Source organism: Coregonus lavaretus (genome assembly GCF_964263955.1).
Source record: "Coregonus lavaretus genome assembly, chromosome: 31".
NCBI lineage: Eukaryota > Metazoa > Chordata > Actinopteri > Salmoniformes > Salmonidae > Coregonus > Coregonus lavaretus.
In genome coordinates, this window is record NC_140018.1 from 3,708,875 (window position 1) to 3,723,945 (window position 15,071).

A 15,071-nucleotide genomic window follows, 5' to 3' on the forward strand; every position below is an offset into this window, starting at 1 on the left:
TGGTATAAAGAAATATGATGAAAACGCCCACTAGACCAGGCCTCCACCAATCCAACACTTTTAGATTTGTAGGAAGTAGTGAACGAGTGTACACTTCAGGAGAAAATAGATGTTATTGGGACACACCCACTGATCTAAGGTCAGTTTTGCTCTTTTCCCTTCATGGTTAAAACAGAGTAGCGTTGCACAGATAATCAGATCTCGTAAGGTCTGGTTTAACTTCTCAGGTACCACATCAATATGATATAGCCATCTTCTGAAATGTGCACATCTCGTCACTTAACACACTGATGAGGTTTCTCTTAAGCTCCCATCCTAGCTTCCACTGGGATGTTCACTTCAGCTCCCATTCACATCAATGACTAAGTGAAATGTTGACTTTAAGTGGAAGTTAGAATTGGTCACTTAGGTGTGTGTGTGAAGGCGAGTGCGAATGACTCCATCTTACACAGTGTTGATTAACAGAGTTAAGTGAGCCACTTTAGCTGGCGCTGAAACTGATGGACGAAACATGCTGACATTTACTGTCACGTTGCTGCCATCCATCCACCTCACTGCATAGAGAGATAAATAAATCAACAGGATAGAATGCGCGCGCACACACACACACACACACACACACACACACACACACACACACACACACACACACACACACACACACACAGAGAGAGAGTTCCTTTTAGAAAGGTTTCAGCAGAATCTATAAATAAGAATAAAAGCAGTAAAGTTGAAGACAGGGTGATCTATTGATTTGGAGTGGGTGGCTGTTTGACTTCTATAGAAGCTGTCATCCCTTATGGGGCTTTGGGAGTGTGATGGAGAGAGAGAGAGAGAGAGAGAGAGAGAGAGAGAGAGAGAGAGAGAGAGAGAAAGCGAGAGAGAGAGAGAGAGAGAGAGAGAGAGAGAGAGAGAGAGAGAGAGAGAGAAAGCGAGAGAGACAGAGAGAGAGAGAGAGAGAGAGAGAGAGAGAGAGAGAGAAAGCGAGAGAGACAGAGAGAGAGAGAGAGAGAGAGAGAGAGAGAGAGAGAGAGAGAGAGAGAGAGAGAGAAAGCGAGAGAGACAGAGAGAGAGAGAGAGAGAGAGAGAGCTGCACTTCCTAACCTCCTGCCAAATGTATGACCATATTAGAGACTCATATTTCCCTCAGATTACACAGAACCACAAAGAACTCGAAAAACAAACCCAATTTTGATAAACTCCCATATCTATTATGTGAAATACCACAGTGTGCCATCACAGCAGCAAGATTTGTGACCTGTTGCCACAAGAAAAGGGCAACCAGTGAAGAACAAACAATATTGTAAATACAACACATATTTATGTTTATTTATTTTCCCTTTTGTACTTTAACTATTTGCACATCCTTACAACACTGTACATATACATAATATGACATTTGAAATGTCTTTATTCCTTTGGGACTTTTGTGAGTCAATAGGTTACTATTAATTTGTTATTGTTTATTTGACTTTTGTTTATTATCTATTCCACTTGCTTTGGCAACGTTAACATACGTTTCCCATGCCAATAAAGCCCTTTGAATTGAGGGAGGGAGGGAGGGAGGGAGGGAGGGGGGAGGGAGGGAGGGAGAGGGGGGGAGGGAGGGAGGGAGAGAGGGAGAAGGAGACGGATTATGGTTTTGTGGGCCTCAAGCTGCAGCTCAGTTGTAAGAATCCAGAGTTAAACAGACATGGCAGATAAATACTATCCAGAGTTAAACAGACATGGCAGATAAATACTATCCAGAGTTAAACAGAGATGGCAGATAAATACTATCCAGAGTTAAACAGACATGGCAGATAAATACTATCCAGAGTTAAACAGACATGGGAGATAAATACTATCCAGAGTTAAACAGACATGGCAGATAAATACTATCCAGAGTTAAACAGACATGGCAGATAAATACTATCCAGAGTTAAACAGACATGGCAGATAAATACTATCCAGAGTTAAACAGACATGGCAGATAAATACTATCCAGAGTTAAACAGACATGGCAGATAAATACTATCCAGAGTTAAACAGACATGGCAGATAAATACTATCCAGAGTTAAACAGAGATGGCAGATAAATACTATCCAGAGTTAAACAGACATGGCAGATAAATACTATCCAGAGTTAAACAGAGATGGCAGATAAATACTATCTAGAGTTAAACAGACATGGCAGATAAATACTATCCAGAGTTAAACAGATGGCAGATAAATACTCTTCAAATCAGGGAGGCTTAGGAGTAACAATGAAAATGGTTTATCATTTTTAAATGTACATATTTTTGCAGGGGGCCCCATGTCCTGGATCTAGGCACTCCATGAGATGTCATTATGTCACTCCCATTAGAAGTACAGCTACATGTATGTAGCCAGGGACATCTGTAATCAGATCCAGTGGTAGGCTAAGCACAGTAGAGTAGAGATATGCAGGAGCAGCCTGTAGGTAGTTATAGACAGTGAGAATAGGTACAGCATTGTAGAGTTTTACGGAGGAGGAATGTCTATGTAAAACTAGGAACGCGACTCAGGTCAAGACCAACGGCCTACATTACCACAGTGCCTCACTGCGACCATAGATAAATACTATACTCTCAGGGAGTCAGTTGAAATTAAAATGGTTTAACTAAAGTTGCAGGAGCTAGGCAATTAGTGTTCCTGTTCTGGCACTTCGGGGCTATCAGTAATCACAGACACTGGTAAAATAAGTACATAAACTAGAGGACAGCATTTGTAACAGGAGAAGTGGGTCAGGTCAAGACCACCAACTAGCGTTCCCCCACAGCCAATCACTCTGCCGCTCACACAGAAAGAGGCCAGCTAATCTAGAGCAATCAGAACGCCCGCTGGAAATCCAAACGGCCGTTTGCTGTGGAAGTGGGTTTTGGTCTCCCCCCTCCCTCTCCTACACCTCTCCTCTTGATAAACACTTCCTCCTCTCTCTCCCACCGTGGGACCTAGCAACACACCGGCAACGCTGCGTGAGGTGGCAGGGCACTGAGGGGACAGAAATAGCTGAGAGAGAGAGAGAGAGAGAGAGAGAGAGAGAGAGAGAGAGAGAGAGAGAGAGAGAGAGAGAGAGAGATAGAGAGAGAGAGAGAGAGAGACTGTGGCGAGGGAGAGAAATAACTACTGGTCATGTAATTAACAAAAAGAGGAGTTGGCTTGACAGGAGTTGGCTTGACAGGAGTTGGCTTGACAGGAGTTGGCTTGACAGGCAAAGAAAGAGGGGGAAAGAGAGAATCCAAGACAGAGTTGGGAAAGAGAGGGAATTAGATGAGGAGAAAGAGAGCGTACCATATAATTCAGCAGGCTTCGAGGGAAGAGGCAGGGGAACTTGGCAGACAGCCAGAGTTCAGAGCTGATACTGCTGCTGCTGCTGCTATTGAAAAGAGCTTTAAAATGGCAGAATAACACCTCATCATAACAGTGGTAGAGCTGGCTCCCTGCCAGGGACGAAAGGTGTGTCTAGCTACTGTACTGAGGACCAGCCAGGACCAGAGAGGTGCATGTAGCAACTGTACTGAGGACCAGCCAGGACCAGAGAGGTGCATGCAGCTACTGTACTGAGGACCAGCCAGGACCAGATAGGTGCATCTAGCTACTGTACTGAGGACCAGCCAAGTGCATCTAGCTACTGTACTGAGGTCCAGCCAACCCAGAGAGGTGTATCTAGCTACTGTACTGAGGACCAGCCAGGACCAGAGAGGTGTATCTAGCTACTGTACTGAGGACCAGCCATGACCAGAGAGGTGTATCTAGCTACTGTACTGAGGACCAGCCAGGACCAGAGAGGTGTATCTAGCTACTGTACTGAGGACCAGCCAGGAACAGAGAGGTTTATCTAGCTACTGTACTGAGGACCAGCCAGGACCAGAGAGGTGTATCTAGCTACTGTACTGAGGACCAGCCAGGAACAGAGAGGTGTATCTAGCTACTGTACTGAGGACCAGCCAGGAACAGAGAGGTGTATCTAGCTACTGTACTGAGGACCAGCCAGGACCAGAGAGGTGTATCTAGCTACTGTACTGAGGACCAGCCAGGACCAGAGAGGTGTATCTAGCTACTGTACTGAGGACCAGCCAGGAACAGAGAGGTTTATCTAGCTACTGTACTGAGGACCAGCCAGGACCAGAGAGGTGTATCTAGCTACTGTACTGAGGACCAGCCAGGACCAGAGAGGTGTATCTAGCTACTGTACTGAGGACCAGCCAGGAACAGAGAGGTGTATCTAGCTACTGTACTGAGGACCAGCCAGGAACAGAGAGGTGTATCTAGCTACTGTACTGAGGACCAGCCAGGACCAGAGAGGTGTATCTAGCTACTGTACTGAGGACCAGCCAGGACCAGAGAGGCGGAGAGGGAGGAGGACAAGCCAGGACCAGAGAGGCGGAGAGGGAGGAGGACAAGCCAGGACCAGAGAGGCGGAGAGGGAGGAGGACAAGCCAGGACCAGAGAGGCGGAGAGGGAGGAGGACAAGCCAGGACCAGAGAGGCGGAGAGGGAGGAGGACAAGCTCTCACCTGCCACTTATATTACAGCACAACAACTACTGCTGTAGAACAACTCATTAAAATTGCAAATTACATATTTCACCTCAAAACCTGAGCACCCATAATTACCCTTTAATCACTATTTAGAGCAGGGTTTCCCAAACTCGGTCCTTATCTTTCAATCCTGGCCAGGGCCATAGAAACAGACATCATCATAAGATGTAGCTTTTCATTGGCCACCATATTTGTACCAAAAGTTCCAACTTTAAAGACAATGACATTCTAGTCAGAATGCAGATTAGAATGTTCTTGTTCTCAACCGTTTCAAGCCTACATGGAATGATAGTTTGCTAAACTAGATTATAGAATACCGTATCTCTGAGTCTCCGGTTGACCAAGCAGCTTCCTGGTCCTGGAGGCTGGCCAATAGCATCTCTTCCTCCGCTGGGATAGAGAGGCAGGGCTAGAGGGGTCTAACACTGTCAACACCGGACAGGAAGCACACTAAGTCACTTCCTGTTCCCCTCACAGGTTAAGGAAGTGACACGTTTGAAACGGGACGTGTTGTTCAGAACAGACAGACAGGTTAAACCTCAGTGGCGTGGGTTTCAAACAGAACAGAAATGCTATTTATAAGGCTGATATGCAAAGTTCACGGTCACTTTTCAAGAGCATCTTATGGTAGATAATTTACTGGAATAAGGTAAAGCTGAGCTCTACTGCATTCAGTTTCAGAGTCAATGTTAATATATTGTGGTTCCTGTCCAATGTACTAGCTGATGAAGAGCAAGATACAGCGGCAGAGAGGGAGGAAGGGGGCTGCACAGAGAGTAATGACTCTTCACTCCATGTGGGAGTGGAAGGGATGGAGAGAGAGAGAGCGAGCAAGAGCGAGCGAGCGAGAGCGAGAGAGAGAGAGAGAGAGAGAGAGAGAGAGAGTCAATCTGCATAGTTAGCATCAGTCGACAGTGACCTCTTCTCTCATCTGGTTAACAAGAGACAGATCAAGAGCCCTCAGGCACATTCTCACATAGTGAAGGACTACAATACAACTCTGGATCAAGGCCACAACATAATGGAGAAGTACAATTCACTCTTATAACTGTGTATCAAGACTACAGCAAACTACAATACACTTCTGTAACAATGTATCAATGCAATAATAAAGGGCATACCTGGACTGCAGAGCTTACAACTGGAGAACTACAATACATTCTCAGAACTACAATACATTCTCAGAACTACAATACATTCCAAGAACTACAATACATTCCCAGAATTACAATACACTCTTTCAACAGGCTTCCGACAGATTTATTTCACCCTGGGGCAAAACAGAACATTTCCCGCAGATCCTTTTTACTTTATGCCACGAGGCTTTTTAACACTTACTTTATTAGATTCATTGACAATGTGCTGCTTTCAGTGTCTGTGTCCTTGGTGTTTTTTGATTGTGTATTTTTATTGGTGCTATTTGTATTGGATGGCGCAATCAAATTTCCCCAAGGGAAAATGAAGTAAGTAATCATATGTGGACAAACACCTGGACTACTACCCTGACCGATGGGAGTCCTTATCCAGGGAAGTAATGGGAAGAAGAAGTATTACACAACACTGGTGAGTGAGTTTTTTGGCTCAGGCACGCGATGAAGGCCAAAAGGGGTCCTCTGTAATTGCTACAGACTGCGATTAAAAAAAAAAAAGTTGTCCCAAACAAAGGGTCTGTTGTGTGGCGTGTCAGAGAGGAACAATGGGTTACTGTGTCTGGGAAAGTAGGGCATTCCTCAACAGACAGACAGAACAACACCACCGGCTGGATGGTAGGAGTGGGGTTTTACATGAAGACATGGAAGGCCTTGATGAAGTCATCCATCAACCCAGCAACTGGTGAAAAACAATCAGTGATTTAGTAGCTCTCATCCTCAACAAGAAGGCCACTGACCGTCCTCCCACTGCCCGTCCTCCCACTGCCCGTCCTCCCACTGCATGTCCTCCCACTGCCCGTCCTCCCACTGCCCGTCCTCCCACTGCATGTCCTCCCACTGCCCGTCCTCCCACTGCCCGTCCTCCCACTGACCGTCCTCCCACTGCCCGTCCTCCCACTGCCCGTCCTCCCACTGACCGTCCTCCCACTGCCCGTCCTCCCACTGCCTGTCCTCCCACATGAGCCCCACAGTAATACAGATGGGTGTACTGTATACTGTGTATGGCCGATGGAAGAACCATTGGGTTATGCCTTGAAGTCAATCCCTTTATTTAGATGTTAACATTATCACAGTTCTTACAGATGGGAGTATAGTCAACTGTTTATCGGAGCGAGGAAGAACAGTTATGCCTTTTTATCACCAATCTCTTTACTTCACCTAGATGTGAACATTATTAACGCTTCTCATAACTCCACAGACTGGCTTATCATATTCATCAGAGTTCCAGGAAGGTGTTATCAACGGAGGAGGTGTGAATCTCTGTAAATGCTGAGAGACCAGCACCTCTGGTTGTTCTCCTATAACCAACACCACCAGATCTATCAATATAAATTTGGCATGGGTGGCTAATGTGGACTTAGGTTTAAATCTGACAAGCCAAATCTTGGCAAAAAGTATGTGAGCCTCTCAGGCCCATGTTACCAAGGGTTAAGAACATAAATTGTAGATTAATAATATTACATGTTATTTTATTACAGCCTCAACTTATCCCACGGATCCATTGTCCAAAATGTGTTTAATCCGTTGTTATTAATATTCCTTCTTTTTTTTAAAGACCCCCTGCAGTACCTGCACGGACCCCTGGGAAAGAGACCTGGGTTTTGAGTGTATGCGTGATCTGGTGGATGTGAGGACTAAAAGACCTTCCAGCCTGTGGTTAACCACAATGCACTGGGGCTCCAGGTTGATCCCGTTAACTCCCTGAACTCTTCTCCCATCACCTCTCCTCAGACACTCCTGGCACCTCCTGTCCAAAAACATCCATTCTCCCAGCCGTCCGTCTGTCTGTCTGTGTGACAAACTCAAAGGACATTCTGTAGTCTGAACACACCCGTCACCACCACCACCACCGCCGACACCACCAGGCTCAAAGCCTTCTCAGTACCCCCAGTGAGCGCAGGAAGAGCAGGGAGGGCAGTGTCACGCTAGACAAGCCCTAATCACAGTGTTCAGCAGAAATAACGACCCTCTGTAGCTCTCCACTCTCTCAGGAAGGAGAATGGAAAGAGAACCCAGCTGTATATTTATTTCTTTATCGTTTTACATTTTGAGAAAGGATTTGGTGTTTTTAGCATGTGTCTGTGATAAACAGAATATAAAGAGGTCCCAGGATGCTCCCTAAGCTCCTTCCACTGGTGTTTGTTTGTAGACCTGAATGTCGCTACTTTCCCTACTCTTTCTCGGTTTTCTCGGTTTCTCTCTGCTTCCAATTTCCAGTACAACCGCTTGTGTGAACGTGGGAGGCTGAGTAGGAGAACGAGAGACAGAAGCTCCAGCTAGGAGGAGGAATAGGATAGTGTTTGTTAGGAACACTGTGTGCTATTCTACCCTGATGGAGAAGATGAGGGTTGCCTACTCACTACTTTCCTCCAGTAAATCAGAATTGTTATTGTTATAAAAAAAAAAGCCCCATGAGTCTTTGCAAAAGGTACAGACCTGTTCTGCTGAGATGAAAAATGGTTGGTTCTGAAGTGGTTGAGTGGAGGGGACATCTGACAGCCATTTGGGTAGAGGGAAAAATGATCTCAATAGCTCTCCTCTTCTTTTTACTGGTATTATTGGATTTAATATAACCCAGAGACAACATTTCTAATAAAAATACTCTGTTTACTTCACATAATAACAGCCCACTGGTCCAAGGTAAGAATAGGAACTCTTGGCACACCAACTATCATGCCAGAGCAAACAGGACAGCACAACAGTATCCTTGACAACCTACCATTTTACATTTGAGTCATTTATCAATCAATCAATCAATTATATTTTATATAGCCCTTCGTACATCAGCTGATATCTCGAAGTGCTGTACAGAAACCCAGCCTAAAACCCCAAACAGCTAGTAATGCAGGTGTAGAAGCACGGTGGCTAGGAAAAACTCCCTAGAAAGGCCAAAACCTAGGAAGAAACCTAGAGAGGAACCAGGCTATGAGGGGTGGCCAGTCCTCTTCTGGCTGTGCCGGGTGGAGATTATAACAGAACCATGCTAAGATGTTCAAAAATGTTCATAAGTGACAAGCATGGTCAAATAATAATCAGGAATAAATCTCAGTTGGCTTTTCATAGCCGATCATTAAGAGTTGAAAACAGCAGGTCTGGGACAGGTAGGGGTTCCATAACCGCAGGCAGAACAGTTGAAACTGGAATAGCAGCAAGGCCAGGCGGACTGGGGACAGCAAGGAGTCACCACGGCCGGTAGTCCCGACGTATGGTCCTAGGGCTCAGGTCTCTCAGTTGGCTTTTCATAGCCGATCATTAAGAGTTGAAAACAGCAGGTCTGGGACAGGTAGGGGTTTCGTAACCGCAGGCAGAACAGTTGAAACTGGAATAGCAGCAAGGCCAGGCGGACTGGGGACAGCAAGGTGTCAGCATGCCCGGTAGTCCTGACGTATGGTCCTAGGGCTCAGGTTCTCAGAGAGAAAGAGAGAACGAGAGAATTAGAGAGAGCATACTTAAATTCACACAGGACACTGGATAAGACAGGAGAAGTACTCCAGGTATAACCAACTAACCCCAGCCCCCCGACACATAAACTACTGCAGCATAAATACTGGAGGCTGAGACAGGAGCGGTCCGGAGACACTGTGGCCCCATCCGAAGAAACCCCCGGACAGGGCCAAACAGGAAGGATATAACCCCACCCACTCTGCCAAAGCACAGACCCCGCACCACTAGAGGGATATCCTCAACCACCAACTTACAATCCTGAGACAAGGCCGAGTATAGCCCACAGAGGTCTCCACCACAGCACAAACCAAGGGGGGGCGCCAACCCAGACAGGAAGATCACGTCAGTAACTCAACCCACTCAAGTGACGCACCCCTCCTAGGGACGGCATGAAAGAGCACCAGCAAGCCAGTGACTCAGCCCCTGTAACAGGGTTAGAGGCAGAGAACCCCAGTGGAGAGAGGGGAACCGGCCTGGCAGAGACAGCAAGGGCTGTTCGTTGCTCCAGAGCCTTTCCGTTCACCTTCACACTCCTGGGCCAGACTACACTCAATCATAAGACCTACTGAAGAGATAAGTCTTCAGTAAAGACTTAAAGGTCGAGACCGAGTCTGCGTCTCTCACATGGGTAGGCAAACTGTTCCATAAAAATGGAGATCTATAGGAGAAAGCCCTGCCTCCCGCTGTTTGCTTAGAAATTCTAGGGACAATTAGGAGGCCTGCGTCTTGTGACCGTAGCGTACGTATTGGTATGTACGGCAGGACCAACTCGGAAAGATAGGTAGGAGCAAGCCCATGTAACGCTTTATAGGTTAACAGTAAAACCTTGAAATCAGCCCTTGCCTTAACAGGAAGCCAGTGTAGGGAAGCTAGCACTGGAGTAATATGATCAAATTTCTTGGTTCTAGTCAGGATTCTAGCAGCCGTATTTAGCACTAACTGAAGTTTATTTAGTGCTTTATCCGGGTAGCCGGAAAGTAGAGCATTGCAGTAGTCTAACCTAGAAGTAACAAATGCATGGATTAATTTTTCTGCATCATTTTTGGACAGAAAATTTCTGATTTTTGCAATGTTACGTAGATGGAAAAAAGCTGTCCTTGAAACAGTCTTGATATGTTCGTCAAAAGAGAGATCAGGGTCAAGAGTAACGCCGAGGTCCTTCACAGTTTTATTTGAGACGACTTTACAACCATCAAGATGAATTGTCAGATTTAACAGAAGATCTCTTTGTTTCTTGGGACCTAGAACAAGCATCTCTGTTTTGTCCGAGTTTAAAAGTAGAAAGTTTTCAGCCATCCACTTCCTTATGTCTGAAACACAGGCTTCTAGCGAGGGCAATTTTGGGGCTTCACCATGTTTCATTGAAATGTACAGCTGTGTGTCATCCGCATAGCAGTGAAAGTTAACATTATGTTTTCGAATAACATCCCCAAGAGGTAAAATATATAGTGAAAACAATAGTGGTCCTAAAACGGAACCTTGAGGAACACCGAAATGTACAGTTGATTTGTCGGAGGACAGACCATTCACAGAGACAAACTGATATCTTTCCGACAGGTAAGATCTAAACCAGGCCAGAACTTGTCCGTGTAGACCAATTTGGGTTTCCAGTCTCTCCAAAAGAATGTGGTGATCGATGGTGTCAAAGGCAGCACTAAGGTCTAGTAGCACGAGGACAGATGCAGAGCCTCGGTCTGACGCCATTAAAAGGTAATTTACCACCTTCACAAGTGCAGTCTCAGTGCTATGATGGGGTCTAAAACCAGACTGAAGCATTTCGTATACATTGTTTGTCTTCAGAAAGGCAGTGAGTTGCTGCGCAACAGCTTTTTCTAAAATTTTGGAAGATGATAAGGAATGGAAGATTCGATATAGGCCGATAGTTTTTTATATTTTCCGGGTCAAGGTTTGGCTTTTTCAAGAGAGGCTTTATCACTGCCACTTTTAGTGAGTTTGGTACACATCCGGTGGATAGAGAGCTGTTTATTATGTTCAACATAGGAGGGCCAAGCACAGGAAGCAGCTCCTTCAGCAGTTTAGTAGGAATAGGATCCAGTATGCAGCTTGAAGGTTTAGAGGCCATGATTATTTTCATCATTGTGTCAAGAGATATAGTACTAAAACACTTCAGTGTCTCTCCCGATCCCAGGCCCTCGCAGAGCTGTGCAGATCCAGGACAGCTAAGCCCTGGAGGAATACGCAGATTCAAAGAGGAGTCCGTAATTTGCTTTCTAATGGTCATGATCTTTTCCTCAAAGAAGTTCATGAATTTATTACTGCTGAAGTGAAAGCCATCCTCTCTTGGGGAATGCTGCTTTTTAGTTAGCTTTGCAACAGTATCAAAAAGAAATTTTGGATTGTTCTTATTTTCCTCGATTAAGTTGGAAAAGTAGGATGATCGAGCAGCAGTGAGGGCTCTTCGGTACTGCACGGTACTGTCTTTCCAAGCTAGTCGGAAGACTTCCAGTTTGGTGTGGCGCCATTTCCGTTCCAATTTCCTGGAAGCTTGCTTCAAAGCTCGGGTATTTTCTGTATACCAGGGAGCTAGTTTCTTATGACAAATGTTTTTCGTTTTTAGGGGTGCAACTGCATCTAGGGTATTGCGCAAGGTTAAATTGAGTTCCTCAGTTAAGTGGTTAACTGATTTTTGTCCTCTGACGTCCTTGGGTAGGCAGAAGGAGTCTGGAAGGGCATCAAGGAATTTTTGTGTTGTCTGAGAATTTATAGCACGACTTTTGATGCTCCTTGGTTGGGGTCTGAGCAGATTATTTGTTGCGATTGCAAACGTAATAAAATGGTGGTCCGATAGTCCAGGATTTTGTGGAAAAACATTAAGATCTACAACATTTATTCCATGGGACAAAACTAGGTCCAGAGTATGACTGTGGCAGTGAGTAGGTCCAGAGACATGTTGGACAAAACCCACTGAGTCGATGATGGCTCCGAAAGACTTTTGGAGTGGGTCTGTGGACTTCTCCATGTGAATATTAAAATCACCAAAAATTAGAATATGATCTGCTATGACTACAAGGTCTGATAGGAATTCAGGAAACTCAGAGAGGAATGCTGTATATGGCCCAGGAGGCCTGTAAACAGTAGCTATAAAAAGTGATTGAGTAGGCTGCATAGATTTCATGACTAGAAGCTCAAAAGACGAAAACACCATTTTTTTTTTTGTAAATTGAAATTTGCTATCGTAAATGTTAGCAACACCTCCGCCTTTGCGGGATGCACGGGGAATATGGTCACTAGTGTAACCAGGAGGTGAGGCCTCATTTAACACAGCAAATTCATCAGGCTTAAGCCATGTTTCAGTCAGGCCAATCACATCAAGATTATGATCAGTGATTAGTTCATTGACTATGACTGCCTTTGAAGTGAGGGATCTAACATTAAGTAACCCTATTTTGAGATGTGAGGTATCACGATCTCTTTCAATAATGGCAGGAATGGAGGAGGTCTTTATCCTAATAAGATTGCTAGGGCGAACACCGTCATGTTTAGTTTTGCCCAACCTAGGTCGAGGCACAGACACAGTCTCAATGGGTATGGCTGAGCTGACTACACTGACTGTGCTATTGGCAGACTCCACTAAGCTGGCAGGTTGGCTAACAGCCTGCTGCCTGGCCTGCACCCTATTTCACTGTGGGGCTAGAGGAGTTAGAGCCCTATCTATGTTGGTAGATAAGATGAGAGCACCCCTCCAGCTAGGATGGAGTCCGTCACTCCTTAGCAGGTCAGGCTTGGTCCTGTTTGTGGGTGAGTCCCAGAAAGAGGGCCAATTATCTACAAATTCTATCTTTTGGGAGGGGCAGAAAACAGTTTTCAACCAGCGATTGAGTGCTGAGACTCTGCTGTAGAGCTCGTCACTCCCCCTAACTGGGAGGGGGCCAGAGACAATTACTCGATGCCGACACATCTTTCTAGCTGATTTACACGCTGAAGCTATGTTGCACTTGGTGACCTCTGACTGTTTCATCCTAACATCGTTGGTGCCGACGTGGATAACAATATCTCTATACTCTCTACACTCGCCAGTTTTAGCTTTAGCCAGCACCATCTTTAGATTAGCCTTAACGTCGGTAGCCCTGCCCCCTGGTAAACAGTGTATGATCGCTGGGTGATTCGTTTTAAGTCTAATACTGCGGGTAATGGAGTCGCCAATGACTAGGGTTTTCAATTTGTCAGAGCTAATGGTGGGAGCCTTCGGCGTCTCAGACCCCGTAACGGGAGGAGTAGAGACAAGAGAAGACTCAGACTCAGACTCCGACTCGCTACATAATGGGGAAAACCGGTTGAAAGTTTCTGTCGGCTGAATGAGCGACACCGGTTGAGCATTCCAACGGTATTTCCCTCCAGAAGCCATGAGAAAGTTGTCCGGCTGCGGGGACTGTGCGGGGGGATTTATACTAACGTTACTATCTGTACTTACTGGTGGCACAGACGCTGTTTCTTCCTTTCCTACACTGAAATTACCCTTGCCTAACGATTGCGTCTGAAGCTGGGCTTGTAGCACAGCTATTCTCGCCGTAAGGCGATCGTTCTCCTGTATATTATGAGTACAGCGACTGCAATTAGAAGACATCATGTTAATGTTACTACTTAGCTTCGGCTGTTGAAGATGTTGACGAACCATGTCCAGATAAAGCGTCCGGAGTGAAAAAGTTGAATGAGGGAAAAAAGTTGCGATGGAAAAAAGGAAAATAAAGTAAAGTTGGCAGCAAAAACGCACAGGAAAATGACTCTTCTGTCTCGGGATAAAACGTCCGGGGTGAAAAAGTTTAACGAAAAAAGATGAGTGAGGACAAAACTAAAAAGTTGGTAAATTTGTTGAACACAGAGATTGATTAAACGTTTATTAAAAGTAAAACGTGAATAGTTTGGCAGGTAGCCAAGTAGCAACAAACAGCACAGCAGCACGGAGACAATGCGGAAGCGAGACGGAAGTTGTCAGAAGCGTCTCTCCAGAGCGACTCACAGGAGGCATTAGAGCTAAGTGCTCCAACTCCAGCTCAAGGGCACATTGACAGATTCTTCACCTAGTAGTGCTCTGGGATTCGAACCAGTGACCTTTTGGTTACTGGCCCAACGCTCTTAAACTGCTAGGCTACCTGCTGCCCAGTGCTAGAAGCTACAGTATATGCACAGAGAGCCGCATTAAGGGCAATGAATCCCTTTATCTACTTCCCCAGAGGCAGATGAACTTGTGGATACCATTTTTGTGTCTCTGCGTCCAGTACGAAGGAAGTTAGAGGTAGTTTAGCGAGCAAATGCTAACTAGAGTTAGCAAAATGACTGGAAGTCTACAGAAACAGCTAGCATGGTAGTTAGCAACTTCCTTCAAACTGCACGCAGAGACATAAAAATGGTATCCATGAGTTCATCTGACCCTGGGGAAGTAGATAAAAGGGCTTAATTGCCAAAAATCCCCAAATATCCCTTTAACAGTCAGTCATAAAAAGCTGTTACCCTTAAAGCAATGTCATGGCAACGTTGGCTATAACCTTTAAATGAACGTTGAAGCAATCTTTAAAACATTTGTTTAGTAGCCTACTTACAAGAGCTCTGGTACAGGCTCCGGTCCGGTCCGTCAGTTTCTCAGGATGATCTGAAACAAAAGGAGGAAGGAACATTTCAGAACTGAAACAGGAACTAGAACAATAAATAATTATGGGAACTTCACAGCAACCTTTTATTTTCAGCATTCTGGACATGCATCGAACCAATCGAAAACATGCCTGCATTTGTCCAACCAATCAAAACATATCTATCCATCCGTCCGTCTAAACCAACCCAAAACATCAATGAATCATATCTAGCCTGGTCCCGGACCCGTTTGTGCTCTCTTGCCCAACTCCTCTAAGGTCATTGCCATGTTTTGGCATTTCAACGACCGTAGGAATTGGCTATACAGCGTTAAACAAATCTGGGAC

General features: G+C 45.4%; 1 protein-coding gene across 1 annotated transcript in view; it reads right to left on the reverse strand.

Annotated features, from left to right (window-relative positions):
• Positions 1-14,733, reverse strand: part of sipa1l1 (signal-induced proliferation-associated 1 like 1) — an 83,370-nt gene extending 68,637 nt beyond the window's left edge. The window contains exon 1 of the mRNA XM_084148624.1: positions 14,697-14,733. The gene's annotated coding sequence lies outside the window, so the exon portion shown is untranslated. The remainder of the gene's footprint in view (positions 1-14,696) is intronic.
• Between the last annotated feature and the right edge of the window lie 338 nt (positions 14,734-15,071).